The 6359-nt window shown below is 46.4% G+C and overlaps 1 pseudogene; it reads right to left on the bottom strand.

Moving 5' to 3' along the window:
• Window positions 1-5057: 5057 nt before the first annotated feature.
• Window positions 5058-6065, bottom strand: LOC100964822 (annotated as a pseudogene).
• Between the last annotated feature and the right edge of the window lie 294 nt (window positions 6066-6359).

Here is a 6359-nt window from a genome sequence, read left to right as displayed (position 1 = left end):
AAAGGAAAAAGCCATAAAATAAAAAAGACTCGAGAAAATGTACTCAACGATATTTAACAAATCTTTGGACTACAGCACACTATCTGGTCCTCGATCATTCTGACAATTTCAGGCCAAAGATCTCTTTGACTTCTTTATAAAGCTTCAAGGAAGAGCCCAATTTCTCATGGGAAGATTCTCAGGACTCCACCGTCACCTTCTTCTGGCAGCCCAAGAAGGAAAAATGGACGAAAAGGCTCCAGCGAGTAGATAGGACTGTACATATAAATGAGGGCATTATTTCCAACATCGAAAAAACAGATTTCTTCCATCTCAACATCCAGAAGAATTCCCACATGCTCAAGTCTGGGGCTTACCAGAATCCTCCTTGCTGGGATGGAGTTGGCACAGATTGCTCCTGCCTTTATGCTGGTTATCCAGAAGCCATGCTCAGAAGATAAATCCCTCTGCCTTTTGTCAACCGACTCCTTGCAGACACCCAGAGACCACTCCCTCACCTGTCTCACGTCCACCTCCCAGTAATGTCGGCCAGTGGAGAAGCTGGGTGCACCCAGGACACAGGCCAGGTGGGTGAATCTCCTGGGATCTTCCTTCACGTCCTGATGGCTCTTTGCACGCTTGACGCTCCTTAGGTCCCTCGGAGACAAGAAGAAGGGAGCTGGCGGTGGCTGCATCCAGGAACCAAATATGGTGGCTGCATCATATCTTCCCGGAACTGCTGGAGCTCACGGCTCACATGCATCCTGAGCTCCAGGAGGGGCCCGTGCTGCTTTCTGTGCTGGGTCAGCATCCTCACCTGCCGTTCTTCCATGAGCGGTTTGTCTGTGGCTGCTCAGCACATGGGGTAGGTCAGTTTCGAATCCTCCATTTCCAATGCCCAATTTTGAATGCAATTCATACAGAAGACATGCGCACATGGGAAGGAGATGGGATTGTTGAACAATTCCAAGCAAACTGGGCAGGTCACCTCTGCATACAGACTTTTGGCCATGGTCCCCAGGGGTCACTCCTTGGCAGGCAATTGGGCCAAAATGATGCTTTATCTGTTTTCTTGGGTGTTCTTAGAAATCTTCAAACACAGTCTGATCCTCAATATTAGGACGGAGCTACATCCAATACAAAAATTAGGTTATATAAATATTTTCATCATTTGTATATAGAAGTGACACTAACTCACTACAGAATCTTATTACTGTAATCGTCTGTGAGAAAAACTATCAAATCTATCAAAAGTCTAGGCAAGCACAAGAGAGAGACAGGGCAGCTTACTTGTCTGCAGACTCAGAGAGACAGGGCAGCTTACTTCTGGGCAGCCTTCCAGATGATGTGTTTGCTGGGACCAAAGCTTCTCCATATGGGAGCTGAGCCCAACTGAGTCTTTAACAGGATCTAGATGTGAGGTCACTGTCCTAATCCATATTTCTGCAGTTCAAGAAAACGATTATCAGCATCTAAATCCAATCATAAAGGTAAACCTAGTTCTACTGGAGTCATCATAGAAAAGTGACTAAGGCACTCACAGGATTTCAAAAAAAAGGACACATGGGAGTGAAACCTGCAAATTCCACACAGAGTGAGATGCCCGGAATAGAATCATTTTTAAGGACAAAGTATCATTGGATAAAATGCTTTCGCGCACTCTGAGAGCAGTAATCAAGCCTTAAGCCAACATGCACACAAATCTGATAATCATTGTCTTTAACTTCTCTCAAATAATCTGCACCTGGTTGGCACTGGCATCTCAGTGATTGGGGCGCTGGCCACATGCACTGGGGCTGGTGGGATCAAACCTGCCCCAGGCCTGCTAAACAACAATGACAACTGCAACAAAAAAAATAGCTGGGCATTGTGGCGGGCGCCTGTTTTCCCAGTTCCTGGAGAGGCTGAGGCAAGAGAATCACTTAAGCTCAAGACTTTGAGGTTGCTGTGAGCTATGATGCCATAGCACTCTACCAGGGGTGACATAGTAAGACTCTGTCTCAAATACATAAAATAATGTAAAATAAAGTAAAAATTCTGCACCTGAACCTGAACCAGAAAGATGCTCCTTACAGGGAAGAGGCCCTCCTGTCACCCCAGCTGTTCCCGAAGCTTCATAACCCCTGGGGCCCCCAGAAGCTTCCGTGGCTACCGTTCCTTTATGGCAAATCGACCTGGGGCTTGCAAACTAAATGAGGTTGCCTCTCTCACCTTGGAAGGTATCCAAGGAAACAAGTTTTTAAAACAAAATGTCTACATTTATAGCATGTTCTTCCTTTGGGTGTTAACTACGAAATTACAGATTTCCAATGATCAGAACGATGTAATGACTGAGTTAAGGATGATACAACTATTACAAGTGGTACACATATTTAGGTGAAAACTCAGAAACTTAGAAAGTAAAAAGGAACAATTTTTAAAATTCGCACATGCATGGTATTGGAAAACATTAAAATACAGGTATATATGCCAAGCAAACTAAAGTTCATATGTAAAAATTTGTATTTACTCATTTACTTATTAATTTATTTGCTTTTTTTTTTAGGGTTTTTTTTTTTTTTTTTTTTTTTTTTGTTTTTGGCCAGGACTGGGTTTGAACCCGCCACCTCTGGCACATGGGGCTGACGCCCTACTCCTTGGAGCCACAGCCGCCACCCTCATTTATTTATTTTTTGAGACAGTCTCCCTCTGTGCCTGGCTAGAGGGGCCGAGGCATCATAGCTCACAGCAACCTCAAACTCTTGGCCTCAAGCAATCTTTCTACCTCAGCCTCCCAAGTAGCTATAAGGATGCACCCCCAAAGACCAGCTCAAGTATGTCTACATTGTAATGAATTTAAATAGGGATATTAGAGAAAAGTGAGGAAAGTTGCCTGACACAGAACAAAACTGGGCCTTTCTTTTCTCTTCTAAAATACAAAGGTAAGAGGATCAGAAAAGTAATAGTAGCCAAAGAGAGAAGTAGACCTCTGACAGGAAGAAAACTGACCTTGACTTGGAGATTTCAGTGGAGGTCTTGGAGATCCCAAGGCTTCAGCTCTTTGGCTCCTGGCTGGTCACCTCTGAGTTTGTGCCGGGATACACTGCCCTTTTATGGTGCCTGAGACACAGTCACCCCACCCCCACTCAGGGGCATAGGTCCCACCCTAAGATTGTGCCATTCAAACCTAATCAGTCAAACTTAATCAAACCTGCCCTTCCATGTAAGATGATGTCATTAAAATTTTGTAGTACAAAATTCAAAATCTCATGGTAACTCTTCGAATTCAACAAGCAAATATACTACCATCTGAATAAGATTCTTTAATTCCAGAATTCAACTTGAAAAAGTGAACTGTGTTAGAGATCAAATGCAGAAGCACACTGGTGAAACCTAATCTCCGCTGATATAATCAGGGGTGTTCATATCTCTCATACAGTCATGGAGTGTGTCAGGATCTACGATGGTGTCCATGTCCTTTGACTCAGCAGTTTTACTACTCTTGGGGGCTTTCCTGGACAAGATAAGAAAGATGGCAGCCATACAATTTTTGACTCTCTTAAAAGTGTCCTTGTAGGGCGGCACCTGTGGCTCAGTGGGTAGGGCACCAGCCCCATATACCGAGGGAGGTAGGTTTGAACTCAGCCCCGGCCGAACTGCAAAAAAAATTTAAAAAAAGAAAAAGAACTAGACATTGTGGTGGGCACCTGTTGTCCCAGCTACTCGGGAAACTGAGGCAAGAGAATAGCCTAAGCCCAGTAGTGGGAGGTTGCTGTGAGCTGTGATGCCACAGCACTCTACCTAGGGTGAGAAAATGAGCCTCTGTCTCTAGGGGAAAAAAAGTGTCCTTGTATGAATAGTAAGTGCCATGGTGTCTGCATTTGGAGCAGAAGCAGCGGGAAGAGTCATAATGGGGGAAATCTAAGACACGGTCTTCGCAAAGAGGATCGGAGAGCCAGTGAAGTCCTGCTACAAAGGGGCGCGCCCTCTCCGAAATGACCTGCACTGAGTATCCTCGCCTTTCCCTGGTTCTTTCTGCTCTTTCTGGGTTTTTAAGGCATGGTCTGTGTCCTGGTTGGCACACAGGCTGTCCAGGTGTATTTGGGTGTGGTAGCAAGCAAGCATTGTACAGAAGCAGAATTTTGCAGTTCACTAGCTAAATGTCATATCTCTGTTTCATTATTTTCCCATACATCTTAGTTTCAGTATTCTTTCCACCTGGTATTGTTTAAAGGTCAGTCAGGGAATAGTCAGTTCGTTTCCAGGGAGTTAGTCAAGTAAGAAGTTAGTACTTTCCCATCTATCTTGAGAGTGAACCAGATTTACTCCATTTTATTGAGGGCCTGCAGCCCAGGAATTTGCCAGGAGTTAACCGGTATTTTTCTACTTTAGCCTAGGCCTAACAATGAGTTTGAAAAATAAAGGAGGGGGGGAAGGCAGCAAATACACAAAGTTCTAGTCTCCTTGGGTCCCTGGGAGAGAAGTGTATGGGAATGAAACCATCCACTCTCCGCAGGGAACGAGTTCATCTCTTAAATGCAAGGAATGTTGCTGTGACCTCTGGATACAAATACAGAGATCTGGGGGGGGGGGGACAGGGAGTAAAGAGAGGACCACTAGTGAAAAAAGGGTACACACATTCACCTAATTCACTCTGAGGGAAGAACTCTGTGGCAAATCTTGGGGGTAGCAGCTATTCCCAGAGTTAGGAAACAACCATATGGTGCATCCCAGGAAGATTTGCTCCTAGAAAGAAGTGGCAGTGAGAACCCAAAAGGAAAAGCAAAAAAAGAAAAATTTCTTCAACCACACTGTTCAAGAAAATGCCATAAATATGTTATTTCATATTTTCATTTCATAGCATTGGACACACAGCTCAACATACTGAAATACTGATTTATTAGAGAATAAAAGATGGAAAAAGGGAAACCAAAAATATTGCATCTTTTTGCTGGAGAATCTCAGTCCCCAGGCGTGGGGTGTAGTGCACCAGTGTCCTAGCCTACAGGAGGCACTGAGGTCCTCTGGGGAGGGAGACTGTGCCCATCGCCTGGGGCTGTATGGCAAAAATTGTGTTGGGTGGCCTTGGCCTTGGCAGCTCAGGCCCTCAGTCCTATCACTTGAGGGACCTGCCTGTCAGAGGGCTGGTTGGCTGACTGGATGAACATGGGCTGGGTGAGGTCCTGGCCGGCAGGCATGGTGACTTGCTGGATCTAGTAGAGCTGCTGTCCATCTCTGAACTGGCTGAACTGCTGCTGCTCTTGCTGTCCCTGTCTGTGTAATCTGTTGGGCTTGGTGGCAAGTGTCTGGATCTGTCCCTGCACGACTTGGGCGCCTGATACAGGCTAGGCTAAGTGGACACACTGCAGCTGGCCAGTACTGAGCTGTACTGGGATCTGCAGGATCTCCCCTGTGTTCATGATGATCTGTTACATCATCTGCATGGTCTGTCCACTGCCACTCTGGACCTGTTGAGCTTGAGCCTGCCGCTGCGCCTAGACAATCTGCACCTGCTGACCTTCTCTAACTTGCATGGTCACAGGTGTGGTCTGGCCCTGATGAGGCTGTGCTATGATGATCTGCCCAGGCTGGATGGTGGCCCGTGGAGCTGGCAGTCTGCTGGCCTTGCTGCTGCCCCTGGACTTGGACGGCAGTGGGCTGCTGAGCCAGCGTGAAGTAGTACTGGACAGACTCAGCGGCAGTTACAGACGCACCTTCTCCCGACGCTTTCGTGCTTTCAGTTCAGCTCTTGGAACAATATCGACGAGAAAGTCAAACTGATCAAATTTTGTAATTGCCATGGCGATATCATTCCTCAGTAGAGTCCGGTGCTTATTATCCTGTGTATGAATCCAGGCTCGAAGAGTCAACTCAGTGATAAAAATCTGTGCTGCCTTGGCGAACAGCACAGGCGCTTCTGCACTGATCATTTTCACATCTTCATCCAGTTTCATAATCTTCTTAATACGAGCCAGTGGGAGTTCCTGTGCTCTGAAATCTTTCACTGTTAAATTCCGCATTTCTTCCATGACACGAGGCCAGAAGGACTGCAGGCTCTGCTGGGCATCACTGCTGCTAGTACCACCAAATGCTCCTTCTGTAGACATTTCAATAAACGCCTCTGCTGAAGAGTCCAGAGAAGAGCAGGAGCCACCGCGGTGGAGTTGGGCAAGGCAGAGGCCCCAGCTCGGCAGGGGGAGGGGGAAGGTGCGTCCAGACCAACAGCGCACACAAAGCTGGGGCACACCAAGCCGGGCACAAACAAGAGCGCCACCACGCGGTTTGCACCGTCTCCCTTTTCCCCTTCCCCCTCCCCTGGCGCCTTGATTCTCTGTAGGGTGTAATGCCAAGAAAACAAGTTTTTATTATTATTATTTTTTTTTTTTTGAGACAGAGCCTCA

Source organism: Otolemur garnettii, unplaced genomic scaffold (genome assembly GCF_000181295.1).
Source record: "Otolemur garnettii isolate 467f Iridium unplaced genomic scaffold, OtoGar3 scaffold00002, whole genome shotgun sequence".
Classification (NCBI taxonomy): domain Eukaryota; kingdom Metazoa; phylum Chordata; class Mammalia; order Primates; family Galagidae; genus Otolemur; species Otolemur garnettii.
Note: the sequence above shows the minus strand (reverse complement) of the source record. Positions and strands in the feature narration are given on the sequence as shown.